Raw genomic sequence first — 26890 nt, 5'->3', positions numbered from 1 at the left:
ATCATTGACCATTTCCTTCTACTTTGTCCTAGTGCTTCCCATAGTTCTTTTCCATCCAAGCCCTTATCAATTGTGCCAGTATTTCTCCTTCTCTTTTATACTGGTCCTTCTACATCCTATGCCCTCTCCCTATCCTTCTCCTTAGTCCCAGTCCATCAGCTAGCTTCTCTTTAATTCTTGGCCTTCTCCTTCGCTTTCATCCCAGTTCTTCTCTTTTATTCCAGTCCTGTATCCTTCATGCTGGGATTTCCTTCTTTGCCTTCTTTACAAGCGTTCATCTTTCATTTATCTAGGTCCTTCTCCTTAGTCCCAGTTCTCCTTCTCCTCAGTCCTTCCCCTTTTCCCTGATATGAGTCCGTCATTCGAGTCCTTCTCCTATTGCCCCACCCGAGCCCTTCTCTTTCCTCCCATTTTGTGTCCTTCATCCATGTCCTTTTCCTTTGTCCAAGTTCTTCTGCTTTGTCCCTGTCCTTCTCCATCACCTCAGTCCACACATTTCTACTTTATCATGTCCTTCTCCTTCATCATAAATGCTCTCCTTCTCCTTGATCTCAGCCCCTCTCCTTCCTCCCAGTCTTCCTTCTTCCTCACAGTCCCTTTTGTTTCTCCCAGTTCTCTGTCTTCTTCTTAGTCCCAGTTGTTCACCTTCAATCTCACTCCTCCTACTTCATCATCCCAGTCCTTACCCTTCTTTTTATTCGTCCTAAACCTTCTCCGTTATTCCAGTCTACCCCTTCTCATTACCCTAATCGTTCTTCTCATTAGTCCTAGTCCGTTTTCTTCTTCTTTGTTTCAGCCCTTTTTCTTCATAGCATTCCTCTTGTTCCCCATTGACCTCAGCCTATCTCCTTGTCTTGTACTCTATTTCATGTGTTCACCTTCATCCCATCTAAACCCCTTCTCATTCACCACAGTACTTCTACTTTATTCAAGTCCATCTTGTTCTGTCTTTCTCCTTAGCTCAGTTTGTCTCCTTTTTATTACGTCTTTCTTCTACTCCTTCATCTCATTCCTTTTCTCGTTTATCCCAGCTCTTCTCCTTCTTCTACTTCCCAGTTCTTCTCATTCATCCCAGTTCCTTTTCTTCTCCTTTGTCCCAGTGCTTCTCCTTTACCTTTGGCTTCCTTCCTTGTCCCAGTCTTCTCCCACACCTTGTCAAAGTTCTTCTTACTCTCCTTTGTGTCAGTCCTTCTCCCTCTCATTTTCCCAGGTATGTCTCTCTTCTTCTCTCTATCCCAGTATGTCTCCTTCAGCTGTATCATTCTTCTTCTCCATTGTCCTAGTCTTTCCCCTTGATCCCACTCATTCTCTTTCTATGCTGTCCTAATTCTAGTCCTTCACCCTAGTCCGTCCCTTTTATCCTAGACCTTCTGAATCCTAGTCATTAGCCTTCATCCTTTGTTCTTGTTTTTTCTCCTTACCTCTAGGTCCTCCTGTTAGCCCTAATCCTCCCCATTGGTCCCAGTCCTTCTTCCTCCTAGTTCTTAGGCATCGTTTTTCTACCTTGACCCAGTCCTTTTTACTTAGCCCTGGTTCTTCTCCATAGTCCCAGCCCTTCATTCCAGTCCTGCTATGTAGCCCTTCATCCTAGTACTTCTATTTCATCCTATAATTCCCCTTTATCTTAGTCCTAGTCAGCAGGGGTGTTGATAGGTCTGGAAAAAGATCTGGGGCTATGCTAATGTCGGGAATGCTGGGAGTCGGGGCTAGCTAGACTTTTGTTTGTAGCCCCGGGGCTCCAAGCAAAAGACCCAGTGCTATAGCCACCTCAGCCCCCACCTAGCAATGCTTTTGCTAGTCAGCCTCCATACACACTCTCTTAGTTAGTCTCTCTCTCTCGCTCCCTCTCTCTTGCTCTCGTTATCTCTCTCTTTGTTTATCTCTCTCATTCGGTCGCTCTATCTCTCTCTCTCTCTCTCTCTCTCTCTGCCTCGCTCTCGCTGTCTCTCTCCCCACCTCTCTCTCTCTTTCCGTCTTTATGCCTCTAACTCTCTTCTCTCTTGCTTGCTCTGTCTTTCACTCATTTTACCGTGCTGTCCCTGGGGCTTGTGCTGCTGGTCAGGGTAGAAATGTTGCAAGAAAAGGAGAAGAAATATTTAAAGACAGCATGGAGAAGTTTTACAGTAAAAGGGCTGGCCGCTGAAAACATGAATTGGGATGTGATCTATAAGCATGTTGCTCTGTAATTCTGAGACAACACACGCCTAAACCCGCATACAGCTTTACGTGTGTTAACATTTTAAATTCCTCCAGTTAAGGGGAAGTTTAAAAGGAGCAGTTTTCGTTTTCTACGTTATCTAGTAAATGTTTGAGAACTATGCTGTTGTTCCATAATTGTTCATATTGAATGTTTAATCAGTATACTGTCACACAACATACAAAACAAAGGATACTCCCCTAACAGTGTGTTAGGCACCGTGAATGACATGCTAAAACTGTAAATCCAGCATATTAAGAGTATGGTCAGCACGCCTGGCTACAGCAGGGGGCGCAGGGGTGAGGGGGGGGCAGGCCCCCAAGGACAGCCCCTGGCCCCTCTAGAAAGCAGGGCCAGGCTGGGAACCAAAAGAGGCACTGGAAAATGTGAACAAGGTGGCCCCATATTTCTCAGCACAAGCAAGCAATATTAGTGCACAGGAAAATATTACTGCACCAAGGGGAACTATTGCATAATAGGGCTGGTCGATTCCATCATATTGAAAACAAGAATTGGCAATGCCAACAGTTTGTGTAGGCATGGCAAGAGCACTTTCCAAGCACCGCCGTATTGGTATTAACTAATTGTAGCAGGTGCAAAATTGTTATTGTTATTGTTATTGTTATTGTTATTTTGCATTTATATAGCGCCTTATATACCATTGGTATGGTCTGAAGGCGCTGGTAGGTTGAACGCCCTTGGGAACCGAAGTTCAGGTCAGTAGAGAGAGTAGAGGGAGTCCAAAAGTGCGTGTGCGCACCAGGTATGTGTGCAGCTGGTGCAGAAATCGAGTGGTAGCTGCTTCTTAGCTGTAGGTGTGGTGGTTGAGCGGTCAGGAGTATGTGTTCGATCTGGTCGGTTTTACCCAGGACGAGTGTGGCTGCGTTAGGCCTGAGGAGAACGCCTGGCTGGGGGGTGTGAAACCAGCAATGATTACTTAGAGTGATGTGGAGTAAGCGGGAGAATGTAGATATGAGAACAGTTATACCGAATGGTGCCATAGTATCTCTGTGTTCTAGCTGAGTGGTGGTGTAAGGGGGAGAGTAAGCGTGGGGTGTGGTATGATGTATGTTTTCAAGTGTTTCCTTCATTCCAAAGCATATTAAGTATCGTCCGTTGCACATATTCGTCCGTTCCTCATACTCGTCCGCTCCACACATTCGTCCAGTCATTATCATCGTCTAGTTCACACACTCGTCCAGTCCGCACACTTGTCCAGTCCGCACGCTTTCTTTGCTGCGGTTGGTGTGAGAGAGGGTAGGGGGTCAGAGGGGGAGACAGAGGCAGCTTCGGTTCTTGCTAGGGCTAGGCGCGCAGTTTTTAGGGAGGGGAAAGGGTGCGGTCGGGGGGGAGGTGGCAGGGGTATGATGGCAAGGCGGGGGGTGGGTGATTGCAGGGTGGGGTGTGGTAGTGGGGGGAGCGGGCACGGGCAGTGCTGGTGGGTCGGCAGTGGGGTTCAGGAGATGAGTGGTCTTGGGTTTCTGATGGGCACTGGTGGAGTTGGTGCGCTCATGATTGGTGTGAGGTTGATTTGGGAGGGTTTTCTGATTGTAGTTCTAGGGTCAGTGACTCACACTTATAGGAACACTTCTGGGCTCAACTAGTCCAGGACTAATTGGTGCTTCTAAGCAATTGGGTATACTTCTAAGTGCAACTTGGTACGGTTCTAAATGCAATTGGGTACACTTTCTTAAGGCAGTTGGGTTTACTACTGAGTTGAGCAACTTTCCAGAGAGGCTAAAGGGCGCAACTTCAAATGTAGATGGATATACTTCTAAATGCATGTGGGAACAGTCTTAAATTCAACTTTCTCAGAGAGGGTATTGGGTGCAATTTCTAAGTGCAATTGGGTACACTTCTAAAAGTTGGTGGGGACAATTCTAAATTCAACTTTCTCAGAGAGGGTGCAGGGTACAGTTCTAGATGCATGTAGGAACAGTTCTTAATTCAACTTTCTCAGAGAGGCTAATTGGGCGCAGCTTCTAATTAAGATTGGATATAATTCTAATGGAGGTGGGAACAATTATGAATTCAACTTTCCCAGAGAGGGTGCAGGGTACAGTTCTAGATGCAGGTAGGAACAGTTCTTAATTCAACTTTCTCAGAGAGGCTAATTGGGCGGAGCTTCTAAATAAAATTGGGTATAATTCTAATGCAGGTGGGAACAATTCTGAATTCAACTTTCACAGGCTATTGGGCACACTTCTAAATGCAACTTTCACAGATAGGCTATTGGGCACATTTCTAAATTCACAGAGAGGCTGTAGGGCGCACTTTCTAAATGCAACTTTCACATGCTAACATTCACAATTCCATCCAAGATTGGAGATGCTAACATTCACAATTTCATCTAAGAGTGGACATGCTAACATTCACAATTTCATCTAAGAGTGGACATGCTAACATTCACAATTCCATCTAAGAGTGGACATGCTAACATTCACAATTTCATCTAAGAGTGGACATGCTAACATTCACAATTCCATCCAAGAGTGGAGATGCTAACATTCACAATTCCATCTAAGAGTGGACATGCTAACATTCACAATTTCATCTAAGAGTGGACATGCTAACATTCACAATTCCATCTAAGAGTGGACATGCTAACATTCACAATTCCATCCAAGAGTCGACATGCTAACATTAACAATTTCATCTAACAGTGGACATGCTAATATTCACAATTCCATCTAAGAGTGGACATGCTAACATTCACAATTCCTTCTAAGAGTGGATATGTTAACATTCACAATTCCATCCAAGAGTGGACATGCTAACATTCACAATTCCTTCTAAGAGTGGACATGCTAACATTCAAGATTTCATCCAAGAGTGGACATGCCAGCATTCATAATTCCATCCAGATGCGACGCAGGCCAATATTCACAATTCCATCCAAGAGTCGACATGCTAGTATTATGGCACTCTGTTATTGGTAGGTAAGATAGAGTGGCGGGGGTTTTCTGGAGTAGAGTGATTGCTCTACTCCCCACCCATGCCACACTCACGGTTTTTGTTGGTGTTTGTTGGCTTCTTTGGCGTCCCCTGCGGACACCTGCTGACACGTCCTGGAGCCGCCTCTGTAGGAGCCGCCCTTAGCCGCTGGGGCTGCCGGGCAGGGGGCTGCCCTGGGAGGACCGGTGATGAAGGGAGGGATGGGCGGGGCACGAGGTGGGGGGTGGGTGGTACCAGGAAGGGGCGGGCCGCTAGACCCGGAAGGCAGAGCGGATGGCCCAATCAGAGTGCGGGGCGGGCTGGGAGGCGGGCTGGGAGGCGGGAGGGCCCGAGGGGACTGGAAGAGGGAGTGGGGAGGGATGGAGGGGAAGACACGGGGCTCGAGGTGGCCTGGGGGGCGGGGGGGGCTCGAGGGGACTGGAAGAGGGAGTGGGGAGGGATGGAGGGGAAGACACGGGGCTCGAGGTGGCCTGGGGGGCGGGGGGGGCTCGAGGGGACTGGAAGAGGGAGTGGGGAGGGATGGAGGAGAAGACACGGGGCTCGAGGTGGCCTGGGGGGTGGGGGGGGCTCGAAGGGACTGGAAGAGGGAGTGGGGAGGGATGGAGGGGAAGACACGGGGCTCGAGGTGGCCTGGGGGGTGGGGGGGCTCGAGGGGACTGGAAGAGGGAGTGGGGAGGGATGGAGGTGGAAAACACGGGCTCAAGGGGTTCTAGGCCCACGGAGTGCCCAGAAGTTAGGGTCAGCCCACGATCCTGGTCACACACTCACCGGCAAGGCTCCCTCTGTAAACAGAGCGCGATGGCCACGGGCGGGCCGCTAGACCCGGAAGGCAGAGCGGATGGCCCAATCAGAGTGCGGGGCGGGCTGGGAGGCGGGCTGGGAGGCGGGAGGGCCCGAGGGGACTGGAAGAGGGAGTGGGGAGGGATGGAGGGGAAGACACGGGGCTCGAGGTGGCCTGGGGGGCGGGGGGGGCTCGAGGGGACTGGAAGAGGGAGTGGGGAGGGATGGAGGAGAAGACACGGGGCTCGAGGTGGCCTGGGGGGTGGGGGGGGCTCGAAGGGACTGGAAGAGGGAGTGGGGAGGGATGGAGGGGAAGACACGGGGCTCGAGGTGGCCTGGGGGGTGGGGGGGCTCGAGGGGACTGGAAGAGGGAGTGGGGAGGGATGGAGGTGGAAAAAACACGGGCTCAAGGGGTTCTAGGCCCACGGAGTGCCCAGAAGTTAGGGTCAGCCCACGATCCTGGTCACACACTCACCGGCAAGGCTCCCTCTGTAAACAGAGCGCGATGGCCACGGGCGGGCCGCTAGACCCGGAAGGCAGAGCGGATGGCCCAATCAGAGTGCGGGGCGGGCTGGGAGGCGGGCTGGGAGGCGGGAGGGCCCGAGGGGACTGGAAGAGGGAGTGGGGAGGGATGGAGGGGAAGACACGGGGCTCGAGGTGGCCTGGGGGGCGGGGGGGGCTCGAGGGGACTGGAAGAGGGAGTGGGGAGGGATGGAGGAGAAGACACGGGGCTCGAGGTGGCCTGGGGGGTGGGGGGGGGCTCGAAGGGACTGGAAGAGGGAGTGGGGAGGGATGGAGGGGAAGACACGGGGCTCGAGGTGGCCTGGGGGGTGGGGGGGCTCGAGGGGACTGGAAGAGGGAGTGGGGAGGGATGGAGGTGGAAAAACACGGGCTCAAGGGGTTCTAGGCCCACGGAGTGCCCAGAAGTTAGGGTCAGCCCACGATCCTGGTCACACACTCACCGGCAAGGCTCCCTCTGTAAACAAAATGGTGTGAGTACCTGGGCACCTATTAGCAGTGCCTGGCAAATGCCTAATACCTATACACAAGCCACCACTGTTGGCTTTACCAATGTTATTTTTAACAGGACTGAAGTGCAGGGAATGCATAGTGCTTATAAATTGAGTGGCTAAAAGCAGACCTGGTGAAGACATTTTTATTACACCAGTAGTAAGTTTACCACTCCAATTAAGTCATTAACTCTCAGAAGGCTACTTCGACAAAACACTGGCAGGCACTTTGAGTGCAAAGTTTGATGGTAAGGCTTGATTAAAGCAAAGTCAAAGAGGTCTCTGGAGAAGGTGTTTGTGGCAGGGAGGGACAGGAACTGAGTGGGAATAGTCATAGGTATTATCATGGGCAGTCAATAGGTGGTCAAATAACCAAACAACACCTACATGCTGGGTGTCCCTCCTCATAGCCAATTTCTCCCCATCTATTCCTTAATGCAATAGTTTTGGTTTGTAGCTGGTGCAAGCACCATCTAGAAGCCCCAACTAATAAACAAACAGCACAGAGATGAGCATTAGACAGCGTGTAGTAAATATTACAGCAGACAAATCCCACGGCATGGGGGTGTGATGGCAAATGTGATGGTTAAAGCAGAGGGTGAAATATTACAGCACAGGGCTGGACGATTTTCGCACAAATACACATGTCCTGTATAGGTCATGCTACAGCACATGGCTTGCTTTATGCAGAGCTAAGGGATTACATAATATGGAAGGGGATTTTTCTTATGTGGAATTAATATGACAGCATGGGACTGGGGTTTTACACAACAAGGGAACCATCGAGCAGTGGTGGTCACCTGCTGCTTTCTGCTGATGGAGGCAGTGTGTCCTGTCTCTCCTGGTTGGTTGACTGTCTTTCTTGAATCTGTCAGAGAACACCGTGAACACGGGCACAGCACACGGCGTGGGCCTGGTACCAGCTCAGCAATCGGACTGTCTGTTAGCAGTTTCTCTCAGGTGGCAGTGGCACATTCAATCACGGACCAAGCCACACCTGCGCATGTGACTCGACAGCACAGAGCATACTAGGGCACATCCCATTTCAATGCGCACCTGCCTTAGTGCAACGAGAGCGCAAGCCCCAAAATCCACTGCCCCACCCAGGCTGGTCTGTCTGGATGCATATCCCCGAATGGCGAGTGATAGTTTAATTTTGAGTCCCCATGTGTCCTTCCCCCAAGAAAAGAGGCCCTATGGCCCGATGCCTACTGGGAAAACTCCTGGTCTACCGGTGGGTCAGTCCAGCCAAGTTAGAAAGGAAGGAGGCCTTGTCAGTGGTGTGAGGATTTCATCCTTTTCTTCCTTTTTTCATCAAAAGGTTGAATGTATGTTAACTATACGCAATTAAAAAAACTAAAAATAAACGTTAACCGCCAATGGGACCCAGTGGCTGCAAGGGGAGACTAAGGGGGTAAAAACAGGCTGGGGGAATTTTGCGATCAGCATTCTGAGGAGCTGCACTGAAGGTGGCTCAGTCAGGATTTGTTTGCTTTCTCTGGATAATGATTTACACCACACAGCCATGAAAGCATAAATGACCAGGGATATGGAGGGCCATTTACACCTCTAAGAAAGGTAGTACACTTGCTCAATCAGGCACCCTACAACTGTATAGCAAGATCCTGCGTTGCTTTTTTAACTGCACTTTTAATCTTACATCTTACATTTCAAACCTCTCATTTATAAGGTAGCTATTGTTTCAAACCTATCAAGTAGATTTCTGTAATTGAATGTAGGTTTTTATGTGTGGGAATATAACTGTTGTTCCAATCATGCCTAATAATATGGTTAACTGTAGAAAACAATACATGGCAGGTGATGATGCTTGGACACAGATTTCAACACCAGGTGCATAAACAGCTGAGGACCCTGACAAGTTATATTTACTGGAACACAAGATACTGCAAGCATTTTTAGGCCTTGTGGTCCAGCAGTTTGGGCAAGGCTGCTCACATTAATAGCAGGGGACAAGGCTGATTTGTAAATGACGGTATGGAAGCCTGACCGAAGCAATGGCAGTGGTTAAGACTGATTCAGAGCCTTACATCCATCAGACTGTGAGCCCTTACAAATTCCATTCAAAGTATATACAATAAGGTTGGTAGGAAGAGCAATGTAATTCTGGAGGGGAGACTGTAGTAAACTCAAAGTGATTTGGTGTGAGGCATTGAAGTAGGTTATTAGGTGTAAGGCAGAACAATTGCATTGGACCACAGATTGGAAGGATAAAGGATGTTAGGAGGGATGCACATTCAATGGACGTGTTTAGTTACCCAACCATTGCCATATTAATCTCTATGGTATTCCCACCAACTACCTGCCCCCTCCCTGCTGAAACATACTCTCTTGGGTACTCTTTGAGCTATCTCTGTCACAAAGTAATATCAAAATGTGTGCTGTATTGGGCCTGCTTGTGTTATATCTAAGCATTCTTTTGAGCGTTCAATGACTTAATTGCCTCTGTAAATGAGTTCCTGTTGTAATAAAAAAAATCCCCGAACATGGTGTGTTTTCAGCCAGTACATTCAAAAGCAACATGGTGTCCTCACATCTGTTCCTCTGCACTGGAATCGTAAAACATGCCATGGCAAAGACAACAGTTTACAGTATACAACATGCATTTTCCAGACAATGACATCATATGCCTAGGTACTCACACCTTTTTCTAGATTTTCCCACCTTATTGCCGGGTGGTACCATTATGGCAGTGCCTGGCAAATGCCTTTGCCATGAGTATTCAAATGCCCTAGATTGCCAATGTGTATTGATTTCAGTTTATCTCCCTACGTGAAAGTATATATGCCCTGATGTGGGGCCTTGTTTGCAACACCTAGGGACTCAAACTGCAGCTCACTAAGTTGGTCCAACAAGAACCTACCTGAACATATCAAGGCTAGGATGGCAAGTATGAACCAACTTCAGATCATCTTCTCATGCATATTTACCGGTGGGGTTCTGACCTAAATCGTATGCATATTTTTCTGTGTGGAAGCCTAGGCTGCCTGGCCAGAACTTTTCATGAAATCGGCAGATGAGTACTGCCTTAATAAAATCATACTATTGGAGTAACAATTAACAAGGTCTGTATGCAAACTGAATACATCATGTGTATTGTGGGTCTTGTTTGAAATGTATGATATAACTGCTGGGTGTTTAGGCAGTGCCAGAAATTGAAGTTATTTACTGTGGGATCCCACCAGTGACAGAGGGGGAGGGGGTGCGGGACTGGAGGATCGTTCCCACTTCCTCCAAAAAACATTTGGCTCTCAGAAGATTGATCATGAAACCTTGAAAATAACACAAGAGCATATCTTAACATGTTTCTGACAATGTATAAACAGTGCACATCTGTTAAACGTAAAAAAGGGTATTGAAATATTTCCTGCAGAGTGCAATCAGAGGTTAATTTAACAGTTAGACAATTGACACCCATATCCCACCTACCCGGGACCATATGTCAATCTTGCCCATAATCCATTTGGCTTAAATCTGCCAGGGAGTGCAATCCCAACAAACATCTTTATCAGACATTGAAGTAGTCTTGCGGGTAAATATGTCCACCCAGGTCCTAACAACCTGGGTTTGAATCCAGGCTTCTGCACCTTATAAAGCAGTATAACAGACTAAAGAAGTTAAGGGGAAATTAAGGGCAAATTGATTTTTCAGATCCAGCAAGACATGTTTTGTTGGTTCACGAATCTGAGATAAGTTTGGCCCCCTGGTCACAAGCCTGGCCCACCCAAATAAAAATTCCTAGAGCCGAGCCTGATGGTCAGACTTCCCGAGCATCTCAATCGCCCACAAAGTTCTGTTCTGACAAAAACTCCTCACAGCGGTTTTGAAAATGTCCATTCAGACTTCACTTTGAAATATGAATGGACAAATATTGAAACTCAAAAACACTGATGTCTTTTCATTATTTCCCATGAATGTGTGTTTTGCGAGCCTGGAGTTGTACCCTCTCCCCTTGCATCAGGATTAAAATGCTGCACTCCACTGTTCTGCAGGTGCTACTTCACTGTGCTAAAAAGAGGGAGGTTGGGAGATCAGCAGAGAGTGGGTTGAGGTGTAATGGGTGTTAGAAATAATAGTGGTAAGACTTTCCTGGAGAGCATCAGGCTGGGAAGGGCTCTCAGAAGTGGGCTAAACCTTTTCTAAACTTAGAGGCATTGAGCCATTTTGGTTTGTATTCCATGGTTTTTGTCATTGAAGTTGGTTTGGGATATATTCTTACCCCTGCGCAGGGATGTCATTTCACCAAATGCCAGGGGTAGCGGAAGTAACATCACATGACCCTTGATCTCTGACGACGACATCACAGGAAGTGGTGTCATTTGACCCCACACCGAAGTGACATCATGGGAAGCGATAGAACATGACCTTTCACCCTTTTAATGACTCTAGCAATTATTATATAGAATTCCAGAAAGACTAATTATTTGTTATTCCTATTCTTTCTTATTTAGGGACACTGCTCAAAGTGTTACACCTGTGGAACCCCCTGTTTTTTTTAAGAGGCCTCACTATAATTTCCAGCCTCTCCAAAGACAGAGAGCCGCATGGCACTGGCCATAGCCCGGAAGCATCAATGTAAAAAAAAAAGAGAACATTATTTTATTTTATTTCTTTTTTAGGGGTTGCAAGGGTGACCACAGGAGTAGCAAGGAAACCTCAGGGGTCAGAGCTGCAACCCCTTGCGACCCCCAAATGATGTCCCTGCCCCTGCCTGAGCACAGGTTACAGCCAGTGGCATAAGAGGGTGTCAGTGTAAGCACGTATGAACTCCATTAAAGCTACAGGGATGTTGACCGACGTCTTCGCGTTCGAGCAGAGAGTAGCAGCCAGGGCCTCATATCATGCATTCACCCACAGAAGCATTTCAGACATGAGAGGCCTGAAAACTTCACATATGCATTCTTGACAAGTTTTGATTGGAAACTTCACACATTTCTCAGCTGCCTGAAGTGCAGCATTACCTCCGATAGGTCTTTCATCTGTGTGAAGGAGTACATGAATACGTCACCTCATTTGCAAAGCAGACATTTTATTACATTAAGTGCAGTGTGCAACCTTCACTTGGGCCTAGCAACAGAGGCGGACTGGCAAGGGGCAAAGGGACAATTGCCCCCCAGGCAGGCTAGACTGTTGCCCCATGGGCCAGAGCTCAAAAATGCAAATACAATAATTGAAAAAGACGAAATGCTTCAGAGTCTAGCCTAGCACGAAGGAATTAAGTGCAGCAAAGCCTGATCAGATTCTATGTAAATGGGCAAGGTTTTCGTCTTGATTTCAGCAATGTTCTACTTGTATTTGGGTGGCCCCCACACATGGCCCTCCACAGTGATTCAGAGGGATAGGAGAAGGGGCATGTTCATACTGCCCAGTGCCAATGCATGCATTTAAATAATAGATTCTGTCACCATGGATGTTAATGTAGGCACCACTGTCCCCCATCCACCACTGGTCTGTTACAATCCACAGCAGCTTATCATGACTCCTACTTTCTAAAGAAGTAAGGGTCTATGGGCCTCATTACACAGATGGCGGTAAGGGTTTACCGGTACCGGTAAGGGTACCAGTGCCGGTAAACCCTTACCACCTTACTATGAGGTCCCTTTGTGGGGCCCTACCTTAACGGCTGGTTTTACCAGCCATTAAGGATGGGTCCTGCAAAGGGACCTTGGAGGTAATTACGGTACCGCAATTTGTGGTACCGTAATTATCGCCTTCCCCATTGAGCCCTATGGGGGCAAAAATGGGAATGGGGAAGTGCCATGGTGAATGGGGAATTACCGCCCCACACACCTTGGACTAGGGCAGTAATTCCAGCATTCACCATGGCGGACTCGGTAAAATACTGGCTGCAACCATGGCGCTAATAGCGCCATGGTTACCGCCGTCTGTGTAATGAGGCCCTATGTCTTATTAGATTGTGTCGTTGGTTTGATTCTGTACACATGCTTACCCTATGTTCTGGTGAATTTCTTGACCACCAGTGTGATCATACAAAAAGAGTTTCTTAGCACCCTGAATAGCATCCATTCAAAAAGTCTGCCTAAAGTATGACCGTCAATATTCCCATGGAGTACCACCCAACTCTGAATGACCCTCTGAATCTGTGATCGATTTAATATATCTTAACCAGAACATTCTTCGCTTATGGGACCAGCAAAAGACACACAAGCAAATCAACAAGCAAATCAACACCAGATTAAAATATACAGATACTAAGGGCCTGATTCATGGATTATTTGCACCGAAAATAGGGATCTTGTACACCAAACTGTGTCTGTTCATCGATCCATGGAATCAAATGTGCAGGATTTTCCTTGGACTTGCATGGATTTCGCGGCAGCCCGGCACACCTTTGCGAGCGGCCGAATGCCTTGCACGCGATATCCCACAGAGTGTGGCCGTGGCTTGCGCAGAGGCTAGGAAAAGGGGCGGAACACCAAAAATGGAGACGAACATGCGAAAAAGTGGGCATTACGAAGGACGGCCTGCAGGTAGCTCCATCGCACGCGCACTATTGTGCAGAACAATACATATTCAGGGATCACACAGCTAAACTCCAAGCAGGGAAATGCCCACACAAAGCCCTCATACTATCTGCCACTCGAAGGCAGGTGTACAGACACTTGTGCATAGGAATCACAGCGCAGAGGTAAGATCGGGTGTCAGATTTAGGGGTGCGTGCACAGAGCCAGGGTTCCATTCTAATTTAGGGGTGCTTGTACGCAGTGTAGCGGGGTGCAGGAACGATTTACGGGGTACCCGAGTTACAATAAATTGTACGCATGTTGGCAGGTGCCAGTAACAGTTATGGGGGAACCCGCGCAGGGCCCCCAAGATGAAGGCCTGCTTGCGGGGAACGCCATGCGCTGTTTTGAGGGTGCATGAATTTGTGCTCGGGGAGCATGCAAAGGTGGGTGTTTCTGGCTGCTTTTGATTTGCATAGGGGTGTGTCAGGTGCCTTCTGGCCATGACTTGTGTATACAGTTACTTAGCGTGAACAATTCCATAAATACTTGGAGCGTGCAGAAAAACGCATGCGTGCAGGCTTGAGCAGTGATGTTCTCGGCATGCGGGCGTTGCAGGATTTCTGCAACTTTTCCATGAATCGGGCCCTAGGTCACATGAACACAGATACATCCTTCCACCTATAATTAACACTGTCACAGATGTACTGAAACACATGAACCCAGTCACAGAAACTGGAAAACACACATTACACCTTATTTGAAAACACACATAAATATATCAGATTGCTCTTGCTCCTTCTCCATCACCAGGTCCAAGGCGCATTTCCCTTGCAGTTCTCTCTTCATCCGTGAGTTGAAATATGCAGTCAACTTTCCAAGAAAGTGCAACTTGCAAGCACAAAAAAAGCCACATCCCATTGCCGTCTTTCACCCTGCATTATCCAAGTGCAAACCCCATATCCACAATTACCAGCAACAACTCAACCATCTTGTTATGTCTGGCAGAGGCCGACTGGCAAATCAAGGTCTAACTGTAAACCAGGGCAAAGGAAGGTGGTGAGGGGCAAGGAATGGACTTGGTATTGTGGGCAATTAAAGGGCATGACTTTAAGGGAAGGAGTTGCATGTTAGGTAAGATGATTGAAGTAAAAGTTAAGGGATGGGGCAAAAGGGGAACAGAGGTCAGAAAGTTAATTGTAAGAAACCTGGGGACATTGAGCATGTCTTGCAAGGGAAGGATAAGGGGTGAGGAAAATAGGGTAAATGAGACTGAGGTACACATCTGGAACAGTAGGTCAGCATGTTGACTGTTGCTGAGATCCATGTCTAACCTGCATGCCACATCACCCAATTGTGGGACTCACTTGACCCCCTTTCCTATTGTGACTAAGTGATGCATACTTGCTTTATGAACATATACTTCAATTACTACTTATATGTTTTATGATTTCTATATCATATGACGTGGTGCTTTGAAGGTGCACCCAATTGTACAGATTAATATTATGATAGTACATTTTCAAGTAAGATAGGGCTCAAATCTCCACCTTCCACATTTCATACATTGTGATCACTTTTCATCACTGTGCCTCATTTTTCTTAATTATCTGTAGAGAAAGCCTCACTCAAATGAGTTTATAATCTCCAGTGTTACTCTAGAAATAATCTTAACAATTTATGTTAAACATGCTGGTGAGAAGTCAGGATGACAACTCAGGGTCTTATGTTGTGGGATGTGCATCCCTTTCCTTCGTGAAACTGTCTTTCCTCTGTGTTCCTTTACAGGGTGTGTTGTATTTTGTAGTCTGCGAGAACTGTCAGTTGTTATAATAATAAAGTAGATATTTGTATACAACCTTGATTGGACACTCCCTTTTATCATTGGGTAATAATTATATTTTTGCTGCGTTGCAACAAACCAGCGATCCACAACCTTGCAGAGATAAACCTGCTGTTCTGTCCACGTTACCAAAATTGGAAAAAGAGGTTTATAATTGACTTGTGTTTCCAATCAGCTTGGATCCCTTCTGGTGTACGGAGGTGTGGGGGTGATTGATTGTTTAGAAACCGATATTCATCCCTGGACCACTGGAACCCCGGACGTTGATCCGTCACATGGTGCAAGTATGGGTTTTGTGCTGTGGGCTGGGGAGACAGGTCATGCCAGCTCATGTTTGAATTTAAGAGCAAACCCAGACCCCATGGTTTAGTAATGGTTCTGATCTATCAATAAATTCTCTAGCTTTGCACGCTCTTGACATTGTTCTATAACTAACGATGAGATTAAAACAAAAGATATGTAGCCTGCTGTCAAGTTACAAACTGTAACACATTGAAAGCTGGGCTCAAATCCCAGATTTCACATTTCACCAATTATATTATACTGGTGAAATAATGTTGCTTTGTTTGGTAAGCGGGAGAATTTCCAGTGGTCCAGGTCACTACTATATATACTTGAGAATGTGAAGAAGCGGGAGCGGTTGGTATTGAGATTACTTGTTCTGGAAGTTGGGGCCGCTGCACTGTGACTTTGGCCATTGTACTGTGGGCCGGAAATGATAACTTGCCCCTAGACCAAATGTTGCCACTCCTCCCCTGCCTACCAATCACATGACAGAGAGGTTCCATGGTTACAAAGTAAGGTGTGGCACCTTTACCACTTCTTCCTTGCAAAGCTGTACTATATGTTTCACTGGGCTTCCCGCCAAGATGGAGAAGTAAAATAAAAAGACAACCCACCTATCTGAATTCCAGGGCATCTCTACCAAGACGTGTAATTGCTGCCTTAGGCGTTTCTTTTCGTGATGCACTGTTGTGATACTGATGCTTACTGACACACTAAGAGAACGAGTAGTTCATAAATGCCTGGGGGCTTGTTAGTTCTTACCATAAGAAAAAAAAGAATGCTCTCCTTTATAAAAGTCTTACTTGCCAATCGGTTTTAAATATTTACCATGGAGAAATAAACGTATCCGTGTGTGATGTCATTAATTTGAAAACGCCTTGATTTGTTGTGCAACTTGGAAACAGACATAGTCCCAGGACAAATGCCATAAAATATGGACAAACTACGAACATTTTAAGAGAAAGCGTTCTGCTTGGAGGTCAGTATAGGATGCAGTTCAGGAACAAGGCAGTACTCTCCCCACTGCACCAACTGGCAAGCTCTTAACAGCCAGGCACACATTGCTGACATCACACGCGCCAAGAATCTACCTTCACTCAACAGCCAAGATAACACACCTCCTTTCTATAATAATAACGAAACAGGGAATTTATAGTTCCTCACAAAAAACACAAGCAAGCAACACACAGAATCTGTAGCATCCATCAACCAAATACAAATATCCAGTGGTTGAAGTGCGTCTACAGTTTTTAAAACAGTTTTACTGATCCTATATATTTATTTTAAAAAGAATCTGTTCTGGAATGGTTTCGTTTTTTAAAAAAGTGTAGGAAGAAGTTGAAACTTGTGCGTCACTGCACTGAATATTCCCTTAAATAGCTGGTGGGTTTGTGCGTGGAGGGGGTATGGTGATGGGGTTTGTGGTGTTCAGGGGATGAGGTAGCAGGCCAGCAGGGAACATGGCTCCTTCTTTTCATACACTTCGACCACAGCAAATATCCATGGATAGGTCTTTTCACCACGAGAAGGTCTCACAACCCCAATTCAAAAATCCATCCCAAAATCACCAGGATTATTATCATTCTGCAACATCCAATGTACCCGATTCATGGAATAATCTGCACAGAGAAAACAAGTCCCTGTTCGTCGATTCATGGAAAACAATGCAAAGGGCTTACCCGGGACTTGCAAGGAATCCACGCCGGTCCACCACATCACTGTGACCAGACGAACGCCTTTCGCGACACTCCAAGAGAAGGGTCGGCCGGGCCTGCGCAGCCAGCTAAAAAGTAGGTGGAACACGTGTGTAAGTGATTTCAATCCGGCACACACCCAAGTCAAAGCCCAGCATGTAGTGCACATTTTTGGGTTTCATTTGCAAAGTGAATGACCCTCTGTTTGCTGGCCCTGGGACCCACTGGCACACTTCCGCAGGGTGTGCACCATTCCACTGCACGTGCACCATGGGTGGCAGGTTGTGCATCCCTCTTTTTGTGTGCTGAAGCACACGGTTTTTGTGGGTTTTCGTAGTTTGTTGGCGTGCACAAGGGTTTTGCCGCAATTGTTGCTGTTTCTATCCCCATAACTGGCAGGGTGATGCCGCATAGCGTAATGAAGTGGGTCAATACATCCCACAGAGCCCCACCTCCCGACTTGATTTTGACTTCAAGGGGAAGTTGGGAGATTGGGATGTTCTTTTCTTTTGTCCATGTGAAGAAATTCATCTGCTTCTCCCGTCATTGATGAAGCGGCATGCTCTCCTCGCCGGTTCTGGTCAGGAGTCTTGCTGGTTCTGGTTGGGAGTATGGAGCGGCACTCCGGGCTCCTTGGGTCTTTCCTCCCGGTCCCCGAGTGGTACGCCTTGGTGATTAGATGATTCTTAGTTCCAATGCTAGATGCCAATGCTAGAAAACAGAACATAGCATGGTTATGGAAATTTCCCCACTACTGCTCCCCGAGGGTGTAGTGGGGCAGATGCATGCATTGAATACAATTTACAATATTCCCCGCCTATGTTTACTAATGGTTTTAACAGGTGGATTCATCTAGGTTTCCGGATTTTCCCCCTCTGGGTTTCCGGTTGGCTCCTCTATTTGCCGTAAAATATGCCTGGGATGGCAACTCTTCAGCTGGTTTATGTGGACCCACTTGTCTTCCCCTTCTGCCAAACTGTCCTTGGGGATGCAGATTTTATAGACGACTGGTGAGATTTTGTCCATGTCATGATGTCCGCTCCCGGGGAGCCGGTTCAAGCCCTGCGTCCCCGAAAGCGGACATCCAGTCCCCAAGGAAGGACCCAGCAACCCCATATAGGGGCCCTTTGGACAGTGTCCTGGCGCCTATGGCGCCAGGCTCATAAAAGACATCAGTGCTGGCGCCATAGGCGCCAGGCTCATTATGGGAGTGCTTGGGTGCACTTACCTGATGCAGACCATGCTGCAGGATCCCGGCCTCCTTGAGGCCTGAAAGGAACTACTTTACCTGTGGGACAAATTTACCATCCGGGCGTGGTCGGGGAAGGATACATACCTGATTGGAGGAAGGATACATACCTGGAACTTCTTCCAAGGCTATTTAAACCCCACCCGAACAGCCACACGTGCTTCGCGTTGTTCTGCATCTAGCAGCTGGACGCTCACCGTGTCTGCTCCTGCATCCTGACTTCTGCCACGCCTGCCAGCATCCTGGATCACCTGCAAAGGAAGAGAAGAAGAGAACAGAAGAAGGAAAAGTCCTTACCTGCTAAAACCGCATTGCGGAGACTTTGCGCCGACAATCCTGAAAAGGAAGACTTTTATTTAAAAGCTCATCGCGTCGATCGCTGCAGCGCCGCATTCCACTCACCTTTACAGGGCACCTCATGTTCAGCAGCGATCATCCGTATTCGCAGTCACGCCCAGCGCCTAGGGAGAAAAAGACCAGATCAAAAGGTGAGAGAGAGAAGGGAATAAGAAAAGCTAAATCTCCATGTTAAGACTTACTTGTTGATTCATTCCCTCTCCATTTCGGGTCTGCGCCGCATCCTGGCATTTCCGGACCCCGGCCCCTAAGGGGAAAAAGAGACATCAGCGTTAATGAGCGAATGAAAAGACATTACCAAAAAACGCTCATTAAAGACTTACCTGATTTCTACAAGGATTTCAACTCTCATCTCGGGTCGGTGCCTGTTCCCCGGCATTCCGTACCCCGGCCCCTATGGGGAAAAAGACACTAGCACTAGTAAATTAATGCATGGACACAAGGGGAACCTCTTATCAAAAAACTTACCTGGAAGCCAAGCAAGTTTGGTTCTCACCAATCCGAAAATCCAGTGAAGTAACTGGATACCTACGCACCCCTGCATCAGAAGCAGGATGGAGAGCTCGTCCTTCCAGACTCTAAGGTGAGACGCTACGAGGAATCACAGAAGGGTTTCGAGGAGGGTTAGAGGGGAAAGTGGGAGGCCGATTGCATTAGCCCGCAGACAGTAACTCCCCTATTTTCACCTACAGAAGGATACTTCTGCGAGCCAGACAAGCCAGATTTGGGGGCCCGGTCCAGTCCGTCTTCCGAACCCTGCGCATCACCTTAGAAGAGGTCACAGCAGCGCGAACCAGGCCAGCACCTCCGTGGGAGTCAGGTGAGCGTTACAGTCCACAATTTCAAAAGGACCCAGCCAAGTTGGGAGGAATTTGCGCTGTTTGGCTTGGTTCCTTTGAAAATTGTACAAGTAGACCCGGTCTCCTACTTGATATTCTTTTTTAGTTGTCTTAAGATCATAGTGGGTCTTCATACTGTCTGCAGATCTTTCTAGATTCCGATGAGCATAGGCAAAAGCATGTTGAAGGTGTTTTCTCAGATTCTCAACATACTCATGAGTTGTGGAGGCATTTATCAAGGTTTGCTCTTGCATTCTGTGGAGCAGATGCTGGGGTAGCACCATCCTTCGTCCTGTCATCAGCTCAAATGGAGACATTTTGGTTGCAGAAAAAGGGGTAGGTCTGATGGCCATCAGGACAAGGGGTAATCGAATGTCCCAACTTGGCCCAGAATCTGCCACACACTTTTTTAATATGTCTCACAATAGTTTTATTGTACCTCTCAATTCCACCACTAGAGGATTCCGGTAGGCAATGTGTAGTTTCCTTTTGACCCCAAGTATCTCCCACATCTTCGTCATCACTTCGCTAGTGAAGTGGCTACCTCGGTCTGGCTCAATCCTTTGGGGTAGTCCAAAACGCGAGAAGATGTGATTGATCATCAGGTCAGCTGCTGTTTCTGCCTTGCAATTTGGGGCCGGGAGACATTCCACCCATTTAGTGAACAAGCATGTTACGGTCAACATGTACTTGTTCCCCCTAGAGGAGCGAATAACGGGCCCGATATAATTGACTTGCAAATCTGACCAAGGCAGTGTCATCCCCCTCTTTTGGAGGGGAGCACTGTGTGTGAGTGATGTTGGCTGAAATTGTGCACACACAAGACACCCCTTCAAGTATTGGTCGAGGTCCTGCCCCATGTGTTGTCAGTATGCAACCTCTCGCAAGATTTCTAATGTCGGATGACCGACTGTGGCCGCACCATGGGCGTGATTTAGCATCAGGCTTCAGAATGAGGTAGGGACCACCCACTCGTCATGGCCAGATATGGATTTCCTCACCAACAAACCATCTTGGATTTGGAACATTTTTGCACATTTCATCAACACTCTGAGGTCCTCTTTCCCAATATAATCGGTATCTGTCAGGGGAAATTTCTCAGGGTCCTAAATGTGTTGATAAAACTTACCAATTATTGGATCCCCTCTTTGAGCCGTAATCAAATCAGCATCTGGGTCTCCTTACTCCATTGTGCAGTTGAGAGTTCATTGTGAGCATTTGTCTGGGACCTAGTGATAGCAGTGACCTGGATTTCCCCCAACAGGGACTCGATCTCAAGTAGATCCCCTTGGATGGCTCCGGTTTTGGCCAGCTGATCGGCTAGGTCATTTCCAGTTTTGTCTGGTCCCTCTACTTTAGAATGACCCTTGATATTTTTCCAGTAGATGGTCATCCCATTCGAGGTGACCAGATCATCAATATTTTGTATTAATTTTCCATGTTTTAAAGGTTTATTATCAGCACATAGGATGCCTCTGGTTTTCCAGTTAACCAGGTGCTCCATGAACCCGTTCCGTACATAATCTGAATCAGTGATTATGACCAGTTTGTAGAGTTGGCATTGGACGGCAGTGAGGATGGCTTGATGCAGAGCCATCAACTCTGCCACTTGACTACTTCGGGGACCGATTTTGTACCCATCGGAGGGTTCTGGGGCATCATTCACCCACGCATTCCCCACGCCGGCCACAAGTTCCTTTTCCCCGTTGTTATCAACATGGTAGGAGCACCCATCCACATAAACAGTGGGCTTTCCCTCACACTTGCCTTCTTCATAGAATTTGTTTGTGGAATTAAGGTAAGCCTCCATGTTATCCTTAATTTCAAGACTTTCGTCCTCAAGACAGTTTTCTCTGGCACAATCATGCACGTCGGCCAGACCTTGCGCGAGGGGACTCTTCTTGTTTTGGCCATATCTGACCTCCACAGGAGAGCCTTGCATTGACAGAAAACAGGAAGTAATTCGGGAATTACTCACATTTCCGGCCCGGATTCTGTCACTTTGAAGATATTGCAAAGGTTGGTGTGGAGTCTCCACTATGATGGTTTCCCCCTGGATAAACGGGCGGTAAGTCTTCAATGCCCACACCATTGCCAGGAGTGCCTTCTCACAATCATTGAATTTTTCCTCCACATAGGATAAAGTCTTACTCGCATAGGAGATTACTTTATTGACCTTGTCATGCTTTTGATATAATACTGCAGTCAAGTATGTCTTTGAGAACCCTGTCTCCAAGAAGAACTCCTTGTTTTTGACAGGGTAAGCTAGGCAAAGCGCTTGAGAGAGGCTTCTTTTGAGTTGTCTTACTGCCTCGGCTTGTTCTGGACCCCACTCCCACTTGACCCCCCCTTCAACAGATGGATCAGGGGTCTTGTGATCGCTGCGTAGTCCTCAATTAACTTTCTTCTGTGATTAGTTAGTCCAAGGAGGCTCTTTAGTTCCCGCAGAGTTGTGGGGTCTTTTATTTTCTGGAGTGCTTCTACTTTCTGTTCCTGGGGACAGAGACATTCAATTTCTTTGCTTTGGATTCTGACAGAGGGGTGATTTGGGCAGGATTTCGTTTGGGATCTATCTTGGGAACCTGTAACAAAAAGGTGGCAGCTGGATATGGGAGAATTTTGGACTCCGCTGGTTCTGATTCTGGGCTGCCCCCCCCCCATTTTTGGAGGCAGTCACCGGAATTGTTTTGAACAAGGGGATTTTCTTGCTGGTCATTCTGGAGTTTGATGATGGGCGGTTTTAACTTGGTCCCCACATCTACCCAGTCTTGATCAGGATCTATTGGGACCCATTTTTCTTTGGGTGGATTTCCCCCATCTATGAAGGAGAAGATCCTTTTCCCAGAATCCTCTGAGGACCCCTCTCCCTCAAATTGGAAGATGCGCACCTCCTACACAAAATGGTCCTTTTTAGGCTCTTTATTTCTCTTACCCCCCCCCTCTGTTCCTTAGGTTGCAGACTTTCGGGGCAGGAGATTTTGGTTCCGGTTCCTGGGTTTCCAGAGGCTTTCCACAAGTGGGAAAGGAAGCTTCCTCTAAGGCTTTACACCCCCTTCCCCCTTTGCCTCCTCCCTGGGAACCTTTGGGTAGTCAGGGTTCTTCCCCCGTCATTGTTCTGGAGCACCAGACCCTTGATTTGAGGAGTTCTGAGTCGCCATGCTCATCTGAGGGTTCTGTTGAGCCCTCAGCATGTGACCCAGATCCCATGCCATGTTCTGGACCTGGCGCTCCAATTGGGACACGCTCTCTGGCTGGTCCTCTGGTCTAGCCTTGGTTGATCACGGGAAGGGTAACTGTCCCTTCTGCCATAATACCCTTGGTTGGAAGAGTTTTGGTACCCCTCCACACGTGGCCTTCCCTCACCCGGATTGGGCTGTCCGGGCTCAGGAAAGTGGGGAAAGAAAGAAGGGTTGTTTTGGGGGGTTTGACGGGTATCGGGGAAAAAACTTGGCCTGGCATTTGGGGGATTACTGCCCCACTGGGGAAAGTGTGGAGGGAGGTTCCCTGGGATGGCAGCTTCCTGGTTGGATCCCCCCCTTGAAAAATGTCCACTTTACATACTGAATACAGCTTTGGCTGTCCTTCAGGTGGAAAGTCTCCATCATTTGCTCAAACAATTCAAGGTGCTCCCAAACAGAATATTTGGCATTTTTGTGGTAGGGCGTGATGACGCTCCTAATAGCTTTTATTTGCTTCAGGGGATCTTTGAGTAAAGCTCTCTTAACTTTGTTGGCCTTTTTAGTTCTGGTCACCCTGGTCCACTCAGAAGCACTGCTACCAGAGGTGGCTGTCTGATCTTCTAGGCTCTCCCGGATTCTGCGAGCTTGGGAATGGCTGGCAAAATGTGAGGGCCTAGTCTCTTGAGACCTGTGGCGCTCAGAAGAGTCTTCTGACTCTCCCTTGTTCCCAGGATTGGCTGAGTACCCTCCTCCCCCACTGTCCTAGATGGGAAGAGGTTTTTCTTAGTGGGCCTAGTCTCATGGAATTCCCCGCCAAATTTCACTGACTGATCTCTAGGTAGGTGGTATTTCTGAGGATCCAGTTCTCTGATTCTCCCCTCACTGGAGTCTCCCTGATCAGAGAAGCTGGCCCTAGCACTTGGGAACCTGTACATAGATGCCCGCCCATCCATTTCTGTGAGGCGCTGATCTACTCGTCCCATATTTCCCATTGTGTTGAAGACTACCATATCCATGGTCCTTGGTTCACATGAGCCAGTGGACATGGGGGTGGCAGAGTCCATGGTATTGAAGGGATTAAAGTCCTGATGTTATGCTGAGGGGTTTCTCTCTCCCATCTTACCTCATCTCTTTCAGCCCCTATTTCCTGATGACAAGATCTGACTTTTTGTTCCTCTATTAAGGCCTTACTGGTCTCTATGAGTTGTTCTTGCATGGTTATCTGTCTATGGAGCCTGTAATTCTTTTCACAGAGAGCCTCATTGTCTCTCTGTGCTTCCTGTCTGAATTGGGAGCATTGGGACAATTTTTGCTGCAGGAGACTCTCCTCCTGAGTTTGGTCCTTACTGGCCTGATTATCCTTTGCCAGAGCCTCCTCCTCCCACCTGGTGTGCTCTAACAGCTTTTCGAAATCCATTTTGATTTCACCCAGTTCCTGAATGGCCAGGTGATTTTCTTCTAACTTTGTTTTTAAGTGACTGACTTCCTGGCCTAAGGCGTCCCTTTCCTGAGTTAGAGTGCCCCTCAGTGCAGCCAGGTCATCCTTTGTCTTTTGAATGCACCAGCTTTCTGGCACTCTTCATCAAACTCTGTTTGGGATTCTAGGTCTTTGATAATCAATTTGTTATTTTCCTCTTTTAATTGGTCTAGCTGGTCTTGTAAGACGTGGAGCTGTTCTGCACAGACTCTGTTAAAAGTTAATTGCTGCAGCAGTTTTTGTTGGCTCTGTTTTAAAGAGTCCAACCTTTCTTGACACTCTTTTTGCAGTTGCATTACCTGGGCATCTTGCTCTGCATTCTTTTGCAGTAAGAGGGTCAGTTCTTCTTGCAGTTTGGTGGCATACTGCCTAGCCTCTGTTTCCGCTTCTTGGCTACTCTGGAGCCTTTGCTCTGCAGAGTCCAGATTAGTCTGGATTTTCTGCATTGCTTCCCCTTGCATCTTTGTGAAGTCTACATGGTCTGCATATTTTTCCTGTATAACTCCTATGTAGAGGTACAGGTAGGCCGTTATTTTGGCAATTTTGCATTGCTCCTCTTTTATTTTAGGGGACATGTGCAGCTCACTGAGTGTTTGATGTAATGGCCCCTTGTCCTGCAATTTGTGCAGTAGGTGTTCCCTTGCAATATTGATTTCCACTGTGGTCGCCATTCCTGAAATATTAATTTCCTTCTGACTTATCTCAGGGTTACTTTACTTTTGCAAACAGGCCCAACTCCTTTGAGTATTTCTATTGAAAGGTGCTTATACAGTGTAGCACAGTATGGTAACCCAGCAAGGTGTATATACCCTGTCAGTTAGCATGCTGTCTTAGACTGTCACAAGTGGTATGTCTAATTCAGGATCTCGCGACGAGCCCCCAAGGTGTAAGTGATTTCAATCCGGCACACACCCAAGTCAAAGCCCAGCATGTAGTGCACATTTTTTGGTTTCATTTGCAAAGTGCTCCTTTTCTCTGTGCACTCTGTTTGCTGGCCCTGGGACCCACTAGCACACATCCGCAGGGTATGCTCCATTCCACTGCACATGCACCATTGGTGGCAGGTTGTGCATACCTCTTTTTGTGTGCTGAAGCACAGGGCTTTTGTGGGTTTTTGTAGTTTGTTGGCATGCACAAGGGTTTTGCCGCCATTGTTGCTGTTTCTATCCCCATAACTGGCAGGGAGATTCCGCATAGCATAGCGGAGTGGGTCAATACATCCCACACGTGGAATGTTGAAGAACAAGCAAAAATGTGGGTGTTACTAGGGATGTTCCACCGTCAAACAATCTCACCACCCATAAGCACGCAAAACAAATGTATTCATGGAATTGAACAGGGAACGCCGGGACGCGCAGAAGCATGTGCAAATGCAGAAACACCTATGCCACACGATAGCAGGCGTAAAAGTCAACACGTACACTAACAAATGCATAAAATGCATGCATGCTCAACAGCCACGATGAATGCACCATTTGTTGCAGCAATCGTCCAGGGGCACTGCAGGAGGAGGAGGATGGCCAGGGCCCGGATCTTCCACCCAAACACCAGCCTTTTTGGGATGCCTGATGACTAGGACTATGACAGGTATATGTTCCCTCCCCCATATCATCCTAGACCTGGTCAAGGTGTGGGACGATGACCTCACATCACCCACCATGTGCTCCCAATCACTGAGACCCTTGCAAAAGGAGCTCACTGGTCTGCATCTTTTAGCCACTGGCTTATTCCAGCAGACCACAGCCGTAGTAGGTGGCATCTCCCAGGTCACGCAGTCTTGCTTCTTACACCAGGTGTTGGCAATCATAACTGCACGTCCTTCTGTCCGCAGGCATATTTATATGCCCAGAACACTGGCAGAAAGGCAAGAAGTGGGCCAGGATTTTTATGGAGTGGCGCACTTCCCAAAAGTTCTAGGTACCATTGATTGCACCCATGTTGCTCTACGTCCACTTAGAGCAACAGAGCACATCTATTGCAACCGGAAACATTGCCACTCCATCAATGTTCAGGTTGTGTGTGATGCCAAAGGCATAATAACTGAAGTGTATGCTAACTATCCTGGTAGCACACATGATAGTTACATCTTCAGGATGTCCCTGCTACACCAGGCCCTGGAAGCTTGGAAGTATGGCAACACATGGCTCATTGGTGAGTATGAATGACCATGCACATGCATGCATGTTGCACATAGACCAATAGACTCTATCAACAAATGACAATGACAACCATTCTAACCTCTACAGGGGACAGTGCTGACCCTCTGAGCACATACATGATGACGGGCATATGCAACCCCAACACATCTGCCGTGGTAAGGTACAACACTACCCATATTGCGACTCGAGGCATAGTGGAGTGCACATTCAGAGTTCAAGTCACGTTTCTGCTCCCTTGGCCACTCTGGTGGTGTGCTGCCATATGCACCACCAGTAGTCTGCATGATCATTGTGGCAGCATGTATCCTGCACAATGTAGCAACACAGCGTGGCATCCTGATAGACATGGTGGTGGCACACCATCTACACCCACAGGCATACCGC

Source organism: Ambystoma mexicanum, chromosome 2p (assembly GCF_040938575.1).
Source record: "Ambystoma mexicanum isolate Mex_15411 chromosome 2p, UKY_AmexF1_1, whole genome shotgun sequence".
Classification (NCBI taxonomy): Eukaryota; Metazoa; Chordata; class Amphibia; order Caudata; family Ambystomatidae; genus Ambystoma; species Ambystoma mexicanum.
The sequence above is the reverse complement of the archived record's forward strand: the minus strand, read 5'-3'. Positions refer to the sequence as shown.